This window comes from Dendrobates tinctorius, unplaced genomic scaffold (assembly GCF_039654945.1).
Source record: "Dendrobates tinctorius isolate UK_male_01 unplaced genomic scaffold, ASM3965494v1 ptg000158l, whole genome shotgun sequence".
NCBI lineage: Eukaryota > Metazoa > Chordata > Amphibia > Anura > Dendrobatidae > Dendrobates > Dendrobates tinctorius.
Window position 1 is genome coordinate 12378746 of NW_027361825.1, and position 14955 is coordinate 12393700.

The 14955-nt window shown below is 47.2% G+C and overlaps 1 protein-coding gene across 1 annotated transcript in view; it reads left to right on the plus strand.

The window, feature by feature from the left end:
- The window catches only part of LOC141051863 (uncharacterized), a 144962-nt gene that overhangs the window by 31763 nt on the left and 98244 nt on the right, over positions 1-14955 (plus strand). The gene's annotated exons all lie outside the window — the stretch shown is intronic.

A 14955-nucleotide genomic window follows, 5' to 3' on the forward strand; every position in this document is an offset into this window, starting at 1 on the left:
CGATTGAGCATCCGAGCTGTCGGTGGCTATGGAGGTGCCTCGCACGGGCTCTAAGTCACGCTCTGCTCGAACCTCCAGAGCCCGTTTCCATTGCCGACAGTCTGGTCGCTTAGCCAATAGGTGTCCACAGCGCTCGGAGAAACGCCCACGTCTAGTGGCAATAGGAGGAGGCTTACTAGAGACCTCACCATTCTCTTCCAAGCTTACCTTCAAGGGGATGCTAGAGTTCTGTTCCTCCACTCTGGCGGTAGAGGTTTGCGTAGATTCCTGAGCAGAGGGTAATTTTATGTCCTCAGCCTTCGCCCTTCGGCACGCAATGCCCTTGGTTATGCTACCTCAGCCTGTCACCATCAGAGTTGTGAACGGCTCAACACTACCCTCGCAGATTACCCATCAGACTGCTCCACTAAGGCTCTCGCTGTCTCCGTCCCATCACGAGACAGTGTCCCTCCTTATAATGCCCGAGGGTATCGATCAGGTTCTCTTGGGAGTTCCCTGGTTGCGTTGCCACTCTCCCCATATAGAGTTGTCTTCGGGGAGAATTCTTAGTTGGAGTAAGCCCTGTGAGGGTAGATGTTTGAGCGAATGTGTACAGGTTGCCTCCACTGTGGCACCCGCAAATCTTTCTTCGCTCCCTAAACACTATCAGCAGTACGCAGACATGTTCTCCAAGAGAACGGCAGAGACTCTTCCGCCACACCGCCCCTATGACTGTCCTATAGACCTCTTGCCTGGTGCAGAGCCTTCCCGGGTTCGAGTGTATCCCCTGTCTCTCCCGCAGACGGAGGCCATGTCACAGTATATCAGGGAGAATCTGGCAAGAGGATTTATTAGGAAGTCGGTGTCACCAGCAGGGGCGGAATTCTTCTTTGTTCAGAAGAAGAGTGGAGAATTACGGCCTTGCATCGATTACAGGGGTCTTAACGCCATGATCATTAAGAATAAGTACCCTCTGCCCCTGATATCGGAACTGTTTGATAGGTTGTGGGGAGCGAGAGTGTTTACCAAGCTCGATCTGCGGGGGGCTTACAACCTGATACGCATACGTGAGGGAGACGAGTGGAAGACGGCTTTTAATACCAGGGATGGCCATTATGAGTATCTATCCTTTCCAGGTATACACTGACCACAAGAACTTGATGTACCTGCAGACGGCCCAGCGGCTAAATTCTCGCCAGGCCAGATGGTCGCTTTTCTTCTCCTGGTTCCACTTCACCCGGTTCCACTTCACCCTTCATTTTCTGTCTGGTGTGAAGAACGTCCGGGCCGATGCTCTCTCTCGCTCCGTAGTGTCATCGGAGGAGGAGACTGAGCCTCGGCTGATCATCCCGTCCGAGAGCCTGAGGACCGTGGTCCGGTCGCCCTTGAGTCAGTACCTCCGGGCAAGACATTTGTCCCTGCCCGTCTGTGACCGGAGGTCCTCTCTTGGGCTCATTCTTCCAGGGTGAGTGGACATTTCAGGACAAAAAGGACCTCTGAGCTTCTGGCGAGGCCGTACTGGTGGCCGCATATGGCCCGTGATGTCAGGGACTATATTCAGGTGTGCGTCTCTTGCGCCTAGAATAGGTCCTCTCGGCAGCGGCCCGCTGGGTTACTTTACCCCTGCCGGTAGCGGACAGGCCCTGGGAGATGGTCAGTATAGACTTTGTGGTGGGGCTGCCCAGTCCAGTGGCAGCATGGTCATTTGGGTTGTCACCCACCATTTCTCCAAGATGGTGCACCTGGTACCTCTCTCCCGGTTACCATCTGCACGGGGCCTGGCAGCATTGTTTATTAAGAATGTTTTCCGCCTGCACGGCATGCCGGACAAGATTGTCAGTGACCGGGATCCCCAGTTTGCGTCTCGGTTCTGGAGAGAGCTCTGTAGCCTGCTCAGCATTGAGCTAAATCTTTCCTCAACCTATCATCCCGAGACCAACAGGTTGGTAGAGAGAGCCAACCAGACCCTGGTCACAGATCTACGACATTTTGTCTCGGCCAAGCAGGATGACTGGGCATCCTTGCTGCCGTGGGCGGAGTTCACTTTGAACAATGCTGTGGCCGACTCCACCGGCCAGACCCCATTCCTCCTAAACTATGGCCAGCATCCACGCGTCCCTGTGCCCATGCCCGTGTTGTCCACCGATTCCAGGGTGGCAGACTGGGCGGTGGAGGCACGTGACATTTGGGACAGCACCAAGGATGCTATTCGGGTCTCTAAGGAGAGAATGAGGGTCTCCGCGGATGCACACCGGCATCCTGCTCCAACCTTCTCCCCTGCGAACTTAGTGTGGCTCTCCGCCCGTAACATCAGGCTGCGAGTCGAGTCCACTAAGTTCGCTCCTCACTACATTGGTCCCTTTAAGGTCCTCGAGCAGATCAGCTCTGTGGTCTATCGGCTGGCCCTTCCATCACACTTGGCTATCTCTGATACCTTCCACGTGTCCCTCCTTAAGCCGGTCCACATGTCCCGGTTCTCCGAGTCATCTGCCGGAACACCAGACCTGTCCTCAGACGAGTTTGAGTTTAATGCCATCGTGGGATGCAGAGTGGTATGTAGGTAAAAGTTTTATTTGGTGGACTGGAAGGGTCATGGTCCAGAAGCTTGGACCTGGGAGCCAGTGGAGAACATCTGTGCTTTGCTTCTCATTACAGCATTTGAGTGAAGAGAGGCTCAGAGGGGAGGGGGCCCTAGGAGGGGGGTAATGTTAGGCGTCGGGTTCCTGTTGCTGCACAGCAGGAATCCCGAGCCTTGCATTCGGCAGTCTCCCATTCCTCTCCGGCTGCAGAGGAGGCTGCTCAGCAGACTCGTCGATCCTGGCGCTCTGCTCAGACCAGCTCTGTGGGTTTGGTTGCTGCTGCCACCTCTGGTCCAGCTATAGCAATGCATGCTGGTCAGCAGCGAGCTAATCCAGGGAGTAAGTCCTCCTTTCGGTCCACTGAGCATGCCCGTGGGACGATCTCTCATTGGAGATAGGAGGTCACATGCTCAGGTCCTTCTCCAGCTCGGATTGGACAATCAGGAAGGTCAGGAAGGCCCCGGAAGGACGCTGCTATAAAAGGTTTGCATGGCCGCTCGGCCATGCGCTAGTATAGACTGCATTACCAGACTATGAGGAGTGAGTGTTGTGTTCACCTTTTGTTTACTGCTTTATACTTCCGCCCCTGCATGGTGGACCCCGGGCTGTGAACGCACCTTACTATTATTTTACTATTTGGTGCGTTCCGCCAGCCCTAACAGTGTAAGGCTAGGAGGCCCCATCAGGAAGTGGTATTTTGCCAGGAAATCAGCTAAGAGACAGCTGTGCAGATGTTCCCTTTGTTTTGGGACGTTTCCCCTCCCCCACCTCCACCACATGGCGTGACAATGACTGATAAGTGTAAGTTCTCATTTTAATCCATTCTTATTTTGTAATTGTCTGTATATACTGTAGTTGTCTCTCTTTGTAACATCTTTTGTACTTTTGTAAACACTGCCTGTTCTTTTTGGAGCAAAATTCACACTACCTAGTGGGTTGGCAACTGACCCAAAATTAATTTTAATTGTCCAACCAGGAGCTGTGTTCTGGGTTATTTGGGATATTCTGGCAGTGACGGAACGGAGGTTTTACATGTGTATTTCCCGCCTGAGTCTGGGGATATACATACCACCCTCCCTGCAGAGTGCCTAATAGCCAGTACACAGCAAGGCAGCCTTTCTGGCGACTACTTATCCTAAGTGTAGTTCCCTGACTGACCTGAGCGTAAGGGGGCCCCAGAGAGCTGCAAGTTCCAAACCGGAATTGGAAAGTCGGATATAATAAATCCCTGACGAACTGGGGGCAACTACACACCCCGGGTTCATGACACCATATGTACCTGAAGATCTCTGAATCAAACCATCACATTGGTTGTAAATATAAGATGGAAAGGTATACACACATATAATATGCATAACATTTAAATAATGGATGATAGTGTGATGCATAGAGGAAATAGACATAGCATGTACTGTATATATAAAAAACCAAAAGTAAACAGGGTGTGTAATAACGATGCTCCAAGGTGTGACAGTATGGGAGTCTGACAAAGAGAGAACAAAGCCAGTGCAAACAAATGAGCCGTCCAAGGTGCGAAATCAAACAACCACATATGTTTAATACACAGTCATTGAACACATCTCAGCAACCCGTATTGTGCGTGATGGGGCAAACAACATCACAAATTACAAGATAGATACAGAAGCTCAGCAGAAAGTGTCACATATGATAGAATCATACATGGTAGACTTAGATACACAACTCAGCAGACAATATCATATAAGATTAGATACATTAGCTCAAAATGAACTGTTAGTGCTGGGCAGACAAGAGTTAATACTGTATTAATGAGGACGGTTAGGTAGTTGCTTCATGCGACTTCCTTGTTGCCCAACTTTTCTGGAATGTAAAACACCCAATGCGACAAACGATATGTAAAGTGCATTGGCGTGATATAACAATTATAGAAGAACAACATCGCTGACAAACTGTCTGGAAGTCACCTTTGTAGGTGGTAATTAGTAATAAAATGCAGGCTTTATTTGCATGTAGGTACAGTATGATTAGAATTATTAGTGGTTTAGTTGCCTTCCGGCAACTTGTATTTATAATTTAAAGGGGTTGTCTATCAGATTGGTGACAACTTTTGATCATTGGGAATCTGACTGTTGGTACCTGCATCTATTGGCAGAATGGGCACTTTTACCCCTTTTAGAATGGAGCAGTGCTCATAGTAAACCACCGCTCCCTATGTCAGTGTGACCTGTATGGAATGAAATGCAGAATAGAAATTAAAGATTGTTAGGTATTAAAGATGTTCAAAGATATAGATAGCAATGAGAAACATGATAGATAGATTGATAGATATTCATAGATTTTCATAACCAGTGTGTCCATAAAGTCATGGTGCACATTTGACTAATCACAGGAAAGCAACAAAGGATGATAGAAATGTGAAATCTGCACCAAATAAAAGAAAGACTCGCCCAGTATATGATATATGTCATCCCCTGAGGAAGAAGTGGTATACACTTCGAAACCCGTAGGGAAATAAACAGTTTATCTTTCTCATAACCTGGATTCGTGAATTTGTCAAGCAGCGCACTGAAGTCCATGAATTTATTCCATAAAAATCTGAAGTTCTGGCGGTCACGGAGTTGACCTTTGGACGTGCAGCAAGCTGACTACGGATCATATATGCCTGAACCTCTCCTGGAAAGGGTGAGTGAATTTTTATTTATTCTTCTAACAATAACCCGGATAAGACCCTATTGCACTTTTTGTTCCTTTGGTTTATTTGCATCACTATAATTAAAGGCATTCGGATTGTGTTGAATGACGCTCCTTATCGTGTCTTGAAAAATTTCCACTGCTGAGCAGAACCCAAAAGTCAATCTTTTATATCTTCGGAGACCCACATGGGTGGAAAATGTTGTTAGGTGTCTGGATTCAGGACTCAATTCTAATTGATGATAGTCCTTATTGAGGTCAAGTCTTGAAAAAACGGTTGCTCCATTTAATAAATGAATGATGTCATCAATCGTAGGTGAGATATGTCTTTCCCTCTGGATAGCGGTGTTGGGCAGGCGCATGTCAACACACAGTCTCTCCTGCTCTGGAGTCTTTGGTTTTGGAACTACCACAAGAGGAGAGACCCACGGAGTGGGACCAGTAACAGTTTCAATAACGTCCTCATCCATGAGCAATTGGAGTTCCTTTTCTACCTTCTGTCTCAGGTGAAATGGAATACACCTGTGAGCCTGGGCTACTGGACGAACACTGTCATCCACATGAAGATGCACTTGAGAGTTCTTTAGTTTTCCCAAACCACTAAATAGGGAGGGAAAGCTGTTCACCATGGCCTGTACATCCAGATCCGCTGGGTCAGTTATGGTATGAATAATCTGGATGAGTCCTAGCTTCAGGGCAGTGTGATAGCTGAGAAGACAGCCTCCCGATCCTTGTAATGTGTGGAAAGTGGTTTTCTGCCTATTTTCATTATAGCTAAGTTCAGCGTCAAATTGTCCCATTGTAATTAGAGGTGTTTTAGATCCATAAGGAAAGATTTTATTATGCACTTGCTGTAAGACTGGCTTTGTTTTCAATTGTTCATATGCATTGCTGTCTATGATATCCACTGAAGCTCTGGTATCTATTGTAAAGGTCATATCCATGTCGCAGATGGTGAGCGTTATGCAGGGAGACTGCACTGAGCCAGTGACAGAGGTAGTGAACACATAGTTCTCAGCCACAGACATTTCTTCTGTATCCTGATTTACCATTTTTATATTTGCGGGCTTTGTCATAGACAGAGGAGGCTTGTTGTGCACTGACTTGCAGACAGCTGCAAAATGGTTCCCTTTTCCACATTTACTGCATGTTTGTCCCATAGCTGGACATTTTTTCAGGTGGTGAGGGAAATCTTGTCCACATCTATAGCATTTCTTCTGTTTCGGGGCTTGTTTGTCTTGTGCACTTTTATGTTTGAGATTATGCACATGTAAATTATCCCCATTCTCCATTGCGGTGGCCTGATGATCTGCTATCTCTATAGCACAGGCCATCTTGAGTAAATCATGTAGAGAGATCCAGCTTCAGAGCCTTGCGCCTTATGTTATTAGACGAGCAGGTGACAATCACTTGAGTTAGGATTTCATCATCTACATCCATAAATGCACATCCATGGGCTAGCTCTTTTAGCCTTGTGACATAGGTGTCTATGGATTCTTCTGGAAGCTGCTTAGCAATCCTGAACTTGTATCTCTCTTATCTGATGTTCTGTTTGGGGTCGAAGTAGTCAGTGAGAGCTTTGGTGCAGTTGCTGTACGTGCCTGTCTCTGCTGCAGGTAACGTGCTGTATATGTCATAGACTCCTGTGCCTGCGCAGTGCAGGAGCACGGCTTCCTTTCTTTTCTCCTCTTTTATGTCCATAGCTTGCAGGAAATTCTCAAACCGGTTTAGCCATTTTCTTCAGTTATGAGAGAGATTAATGACATCAGTCATATCATACTGGGGGAACGTGTGCAAGTACCGTATTTTTCGGACCATAAGACGCACTTTTTTGCCCCAAAATTTTGGGGGAAAGTGGGGGGTGCATCTTATGGTCGCAATATACTAACCTCCGATCATGGCTGGAGACTGGTGCGGGTGCCGCGGGGCTCTGTAGTGCGGTGGTGGCAGCGGGCTGTGCTCCGGTGCAGGGGTAGCGGCTCTCTGTGATCCAGTGCAGGGGCGGCGGCTCCACCGGCATTTCCTCCAAGCCCGGAGGCCCCCGCACATCCCTTTCTGGCCACCGCCATATTGCGGTGGCCTCTGGGAACATGGATGCTGGGAAGATGGCCGCCGGCCCGGGGACGGCGCATGCGCAGGTTCAGATCTCGTCCCGAGATCTCGGGTGACGAGATCTCGTTGTCGAGATTTGAATCTCGTCCCCGGAGATCTCGGGACGAGATCTGAACCTGCGCATGCACCGTCCCCGGATCGGCGGCCATCTTCCTGGCGTCCATGTTCACGGAGGCCACCGCAACATGGCGGTGGCCAGAAAGGGATGTGCGGGGGCCTCCGGGCTTGGAGGAAATGCCGGTGGAGCCGCCGCCCCTGCACCGGAGCACAGAGAGCCACCACCCTCACCCCACAGAGCCCAGCTGCTCCTGCCCCAGCACAGCTGCTCCAGCCCCAGCACAGCACAGCTGCCCCAGCCACAGCATAGCTGCCGCTGCCCCAGCACAGCACAGCTGCCCCAGCCCCAGCACAACTGCCCCAGCACAGCCCAGCTGCCCCAGCCCAGCTGCCCCAGCCCCGGTACAGCCCAGCTGCCCCAGCCCAGCTGCCCCAGCCCCAGCACAGCTGCCCCAGCCCCAGCACAGCTGCTACAGCCCAGCTGCCCCAGCACAGCCCAGCCCAGCTGCCCCAGCACAGCCCAGCTGCTCCAGCACAACCAACCTGCCCCAGCACAGAGCCGCCACCGCACGAGCCTGGACCACTGAATGACCCCTGTGATCACCCCTCCACCTGTGCCGGATCCTTTCCCAGGTAAGCTGAATTCGGACTGTAAGACGGACCCCCATTTGACCCATTATTATTTTTTTCCCTATTTTCCTTCTGAAAATTGGGGTGCGTCTTATGGTCCGGTGCGTCTTATAGTCCGAAAAATACGGTAGTCGGCCATGATGGAGTCTCTCAGTGGCGCTGGCATGTGAAGCGGTAAAGCAGGGGTTAGTACTCACAGCAGCAGGTGATTGTATCCCATCCTCGTCGCCAGTTGTAATGTCCGCACGGTATAAGGAATTCAAGAGAGAACGCTTTAACTGTACTTTTTTCTTCTCGTTCTTCCTCCAGCACACAGCATCACATTTCCCTCATCAGGCTAAACTGAAACTGAAACTCCGCCAACCCACTTCCTGTCTATAACCTTCCAGTCGCAAGATTTAATTTCTTTAACCCCTTCCCAACCTTTGACACCACGTAGGCATCATGAAAAGTCGTGCCAATACGACCCATGACGCCTATGTGGCGTCATGAATTGATTGCCCCCCTGCGGGTTGGGTGACCAGGGTCACTGAAAGGTCACCCGACCCGCACACAGAAGACACTTGAGAGTTAACCCCAGGGGGCGTGGCTTAGCCCCCACGTGCCTACGATCGCTTTGATTGACTGTTAAAAGTGAAACAGCCAATCACAGTGATTTGTAATATTTCACCAATGAAATTTGGTGAAATATTACAATCCAGCCATGGCCGATGCTGCAGTAACATCGGACATGGCTGGACACCGAGACCCGGCCCCCACCACCGTCGGACGGCAGCGATGTCCTGCGGTGGCTCCCGGGGTCCCGCCGTCCCAGATCATGGGCGCCGCCATCTTGGAAAATGGTGGGTGCATGCACAGTGCGTCTGCCATTATCCAAGATGGCGGCGCCCATGAATTTGCCATCTGCCCATTCATTTTTCATTTTGATCACTGTGATAAACTCTCACAGTGATCAAAATGAAAAAAAAAGTAAATACACCCCCCCGTTCATCACCCCCATAGGTAGGCACAAATAATAAAATAAAAATATTTTTATTTCCATTAGGGTTAGAATTAGGGTTAGGGTTGGAATTAGGGTTAGGTGTTATGAATGGGTCACCGAGGAGGACAACAAAAAGCTCAGTCCCAGAAAACCAGAGAGGTTGGTAACTAAGCAGATTGCAGATCCCTGATCCTAACCACACAACTAACAGTAGCAGTGGAGTTCCTATGATGATCTAGACGCCTCGTCACCGCTGGAGGACTACATAAGCCTAAAGCAAGAAAAGGGAAAAACTAACTGCCCCAGAGCAGACCCCAAAGGAATAGACATCCCCCACACATGTATTGACGGTGAAACAAGATGAAAACACAAACACGGGCAGGAAAATAGGCTGAGCAAACGATGGGGCCCAAACTAACTATAAAGAATAGGAAAGGAAAGACACTGTCTGCAATCTGCCAAAAACCCTACAAAAATAATGTCCAACACTTCTGATAACAAAATTAACCCTGAAGTCACTAGATTTCTCCCAGTATATCAGCACTCTGAAATATTCTGAGACAGAGCAAAAAGAGGCCAATCTAATAAGGGACTAAAAAGCAAATTGGCAAATACAGATAAATAAGAGTGGAAATTCAGCACAGCCCCAGCCGGGGCTGGCTGAACACACAAAAAACTGAATAGACCAACAAAATCCAGTGTGAACATTAGCAAAAGCACTTATCTTGAGAAGGCTGGAACAGAGCTGAAAGCCAAGACCTGAGAAACCAGAAGCAATCACCAGCACTAGACTAGGGCGTCGGCTGTCTTAAATCCAGTCTTATTCCTGAGGTCCAATCGTCATCCTCATTATCAGGTGGTAGATCTCTACTGATTAAATCAGCCTCACTACCTCCTGTTACCACCAGAGGGAGTCTGGAAGGAGAACTCACAGCTGGTGGACCAAAGAATGAACTCACTACAGTTAGGGTTGGAATTAGGGTTAGGGTTAGGATTAGAAATAGGGTTAGAGTTAGAAATAGGTTTATGGTTAGAAATAAGGTTAGAGTTGGAATTAGGGTTAGGATTGCAATTAGGGTTAGAATTAGGGTTAGGGTTGGAATTAGGGTTTGGGGTGGGGTTAGGGTTGGAATTAGGCTTAAGATTAGGGTTAGGGGTGGGTTGGGGTTGGAATTAGGGTTGGGCTTGTGGTTAGGGTTAGAGTTGGGATTACGGTAAGGGGTGTGTTGGGGTTAGGGTTGTGGTTAGGGTTATGATTAGGGTTGGGTTTGGGTTAGGGGTGTGTTGGGGTTAGAGTTGGAGTTAGAACTGAGGGGTTTCGACTGTTTAGGCACATCACGGGGTCTCCGAACGCGACATGGCGCCACGATTTATTCCAGCCAATTTTGCATTCAAAAAGTCAAACAGCACTCCCTCCATTTCGAGCTCTGACGTATGCCCAAACAGTGGTTTACCCCCACATATGGGCTATCAGCGTACTCAGAAAAAATTGCACAACAACTTTTTTGGAAGTTTGTGGAAAAAAAATGATTTTTTATTTTCACAACTCTGCGTTATAAACTTCTGTGAAGCACTTGGGGGTTCAAAGTGCTCACCACACATCTAGATAAGTTCCTTGGGTGGTCTAGTTTCCAAAATGGGGTCACTTGTGGGGGGTTTCCACTGTTTAGGCACATCAGAGGCTCTGCAAACGTAACATGACGCCCACAGACCATTCCATCAAGTCGGCATTTCAAAACGTCACTACTTCCCTTCCGAGCCCCGACGTGTGCCCGAACAGTGGTTCCCCCCCACATATGGGGTACCAGAGTACTGAGGACAAACTGTACTCAACTTTTGTGGTCCAATTTCTCCTGTTACCCTTGTGAAAATAAAAAATTGCGGGCTAAAAAATCATTTTTTGGGGAATAAAAGATTTTTTATTTTCACTGCTCTGCGTTATAAACTTTTGTGAAGCATTTGGGGGTTCAAAGAGCTCACCACACATCTAGATAAGTTCCTTGGGTGGTCTAGTTTCCAAAATGGGGTCACTTATGTGGGGTTTCCACTGTTTAGGCACATCAGAGGCTCTGCAAAAGTAACATGATGCCCGCAGACCATTCCATCAAGTCGGCATTTCAAAACGTCACTACTTCGCTTTCGAGCCCCGACGTGTGCCCAAACAGTGATTCCCCCCCACATATGGGGTACCAGCATACTCAGAACAAACTGGACAACAACTTTTGGTGTCCAATTTCTCCTGTTACCATTGTGAAAATAAAAAATAGCTGGCTAAAAAATCATTTTTTGAGGAAAAAAAAATTATTTTTATTTTCACGGCTCTGCGTTATACGCTTCTGTGAAGCACCGGGGGGTTCAAAGTGCTCACTATGCATCTAGATAAGTTCCTTAGGGGGTCTAGTTTCAAAATGGGGTCATTTGTGGGGGAGCTCCAAAGTTTAGGCACACAGGGGCTCTCCAAACACGACATGGTGTCCGCTAATGATTGGAGCTAATTTTCCATTCAAAAAGTCAAATGGCGCTCCTTCCCTTCTGAGCCCTGCCGTGCGCCCAAACAGTGGTTCCCCCCACATATTGGGTACCAGCGTACTCAGGACAAACTGAACAACAACTTTAGGGGTCTAATTTATCCTGTTGTCCTTGTGAAAATAAAAAATAGGGGGCTAAAAAATAATTTTTGAGGAAAAAAAAATATTTTTTATTTTCATGGCTCTGTGTTTATAAACTTCTGTGAAGCACTTGGGGGTTCAAAGTGCTCACTACATATCTAGATAAGCTCCTTGGGGGGACTAGTTTCCAAAATGGGGTCACTTGTGGGAGGTTTCTACTGTTTAGGCACATCAGGGGCTCTGCAAACGCAACATGATGCTGCAGAACATTCCATCAAAGTCTGCATTCCAAAATCACGCTTCTTCCCTTCTGAGCTCGCCCATGCGCCCAAACAGTGGTTCCCCCACACATATGGGGTATCGGTGTACTCAGGACAAATTGCACAACAACTTTTGTGGTCCAATTTCTCCTGTTAGCCTTGTGAAAATAAAAAATAGCAGGCTAAAAAATAATTTTTGAGGAAAAAAAAATGATTTTTTATTTTCACTGCTCTGCGTTATAAACTTCTGTGAAGCACTTGGGGGTTCAAAGTGCCCACCACACATCTAGATAAGTTCCTTGGGGGGACTAGTTTCCAAAATGGGGTCACTTGTGGGGGTACCAATGTTTAGGTACACAGGGGCTTTCCAAACGCAACATGGTGTCCGCTAGCGATTGGAGCTTATTTTCCATTCAAAAAGTCAAACAGTGCTCCTTCCCTTCCGGGCCCTGCCGTGCGCCCAAACAGTGGTTTCTGAACACATATCAGGTATCGGTGTAATCAGGAGAAATTGCCCAACAAATTTTAAGATCCATTTTATCCTGTTGCCCATGTGAAAATGAAAAAACTGAGGCTAAAAGAAAATTTTTTTGAAAAAAAAGTCCTTTTTTTTTACGGATCAATTTGTGAAGCACCTGGGGGTTCAAAGTGCTCAGTATGCATCTAAATAAGTTCCTTGGAGGGTCTAGTTTCCAAAATGGGGTCACTTGTGGAGAAGCTCTAATGTTTAGGCACACAGGGACTCTCCAAACGCAACATGGCAACCGCTAAATATTCCAGCATATTTTCCATTCAAAAAGTCAAATGGCGCTCCTTCCCTTCTGAGCCCTGCCGTGCGCCCAAACAGTAGTTTATAACCACATATGAGGTATCGGTGTACTCAGGAGAAATTCCCCAACAAATTTTAGGATCCATTTTATCATGTTACCCATGTGAAAATGAAAACATTGATGCTAAAAGAAAATTTTTCTTGGAAAATTTAAATAGTTCATTTTTTCTTCCACGTTGCTTTAGTTCCTGTGAAGCACCTAAAGGGTTAATAATCTTCTTGAATGTAGTTTTGAGTAGCTTGAGGGGTGCAGTTTTTAGAATGGTGTCACTTTTGGGTATTTTCTGCCATATAGTACCTCAAAGTGACTTCAAATGTGAGGTGGTCCCTAAAAGAAATGGTTTTGTAAATTTTGTTATAAAAATGAGAAATCGCTGGTCAACTTTTAACCCTTATAACTTCCTAACAAAAAAAAATTTTGTTTCCAAAATTGTGCTCATGTAAAGTAGACTATTTTGTGTCACATAACTCTCTGGTTTAACAGAATAAAAATTCAAAATGTGAAAATTGCGAAATTTTCAAAATTTTTGCCAAATTTCCATTTTTTTCACAAATAAACACAAAAATTATCGACCTAAATTTACCACTAACATGAAGCCCAATATGTCACGAAAAAACAATCTCAAAATCACTAGGATGCGTTGAAGTGTTCCAGAGTTATTGCCTCATAAAGGGACACTGGTCAGAATTGCAAAAAATGGCCAGGTCATTAGGTTCAAAATAGGCTGGGTCATGAAGGGGTTAAAGAGACAGGTCAAATCATTATACATTACAGGCGGTACCTTACCTGCACGTGTTTCTAGGTGCCTACCCTCTTGAGTCCAGTATCAGGACCCGTTGAAGCGCAGCAGCGCAAAACAGCCATAGTCCGTACTCTGCACATATCTCCTGTGCCGATGTCTTTTATTCCTCATATTCCGGTGAGTGCCATCCGTCATTTCTTCACATGTGGATGTTTGGTGTCTATGTACTCATAATGACATGGAGAATCTAATGGTAGGTCAGTTTTAGCATTTAGTGAACATGGTAAAAAAACAACAACTCTGGAGTTGCACTTAACTGCAATTTCACCTCACTTGTTTTCCAGTACACGATATGTTAAAACCAATGGTGTCATTCAAAAGTACAACTTGTCCCGCAAAAAAACAAGCCCTCACATGGCATAAAAAGTTATGGGTCTGGGAAGAAGTGGAGCAAAAAATGAAAACGAAAACACTTCCCATCGTCTTTTTCCCATTTATTACTGTAAAAAAAGAAATAATAAAACACCATATTCCTCAACTGTCTGACGATAATCCATTTGACCACGAAGAGCCCAAGTCCATTTCATCTGGATTGCATGGCTGAGCGGTGGCGTGATGGAATAGCTCAGCTGTGAGTCCAGGAGATGCTGAGCATCAGAGCGTAGCTCCAGTGACCTGTGGTGACATCAATGAGGTTAGCGCAAGTTACAGGCAGCCGCGTTCCCATTATCAGTTCAGGGTGAGCCGACCTTTATGATGTCACCGCTAGCACCATTAGAAATGTCATGGGACATTTCAGAGCCGGGTTCTTGAGATCATTTCGGGTCCTAGTGGTTAAACCCCATTTACCTTTCTTGTGAATAAGTGATAACTTCCTAATATGGGAACATCAATAGACTTGCACAACTGAAGAAAAAAAAAGAAAAAAAAGAAAAGAAAAAAGAAATTGGCCAAGACGGTGTAAGATTCGGGTAAAGGATGTAAAGAGTTACAAATTCAGAGGAAATTACAAGTTTGACAGACTTGGTTTCAACATTGTGCAAACTTGGGACCCTTCTCCGAGCTCAACAGCAGAAATCAGTCTCGTAGCCCAACAGAGTACAGTCTCCTAGCCCTGTAAGAAGAAGGACTGTGCGTTGGTACCTGTTCTGTGCCGGTTCCAAAACTGTCATGGCTGTCTCCTCTGTTGTCTGTGGGAAAGCTTAAAGGACCGGACCAATCCTTGCAGGCGGAAGCAGGGGGCGTGGTTAAGGGTTTACAGCCTCAGTGCGTGCGGAAACAGGCAGACTTGGCGGGAAAGACAGTGTGCAGCAGGGGGATGTTAGTGCTCTGGCTCTCGAGCATCATTATAGCGCCGGCCGGCGCTCAAGCTTCCCCCCACCACTGACAGAGACTGTGAGGTGAGACGTGCAGTGTGCCCATTGGTCACCACAAAGTGAGGTGTTGAACATTCCGGGCTAGTGAGTACTGCGCGCGTGCTGCCAGAGAGATACCGGGTGCAGGAC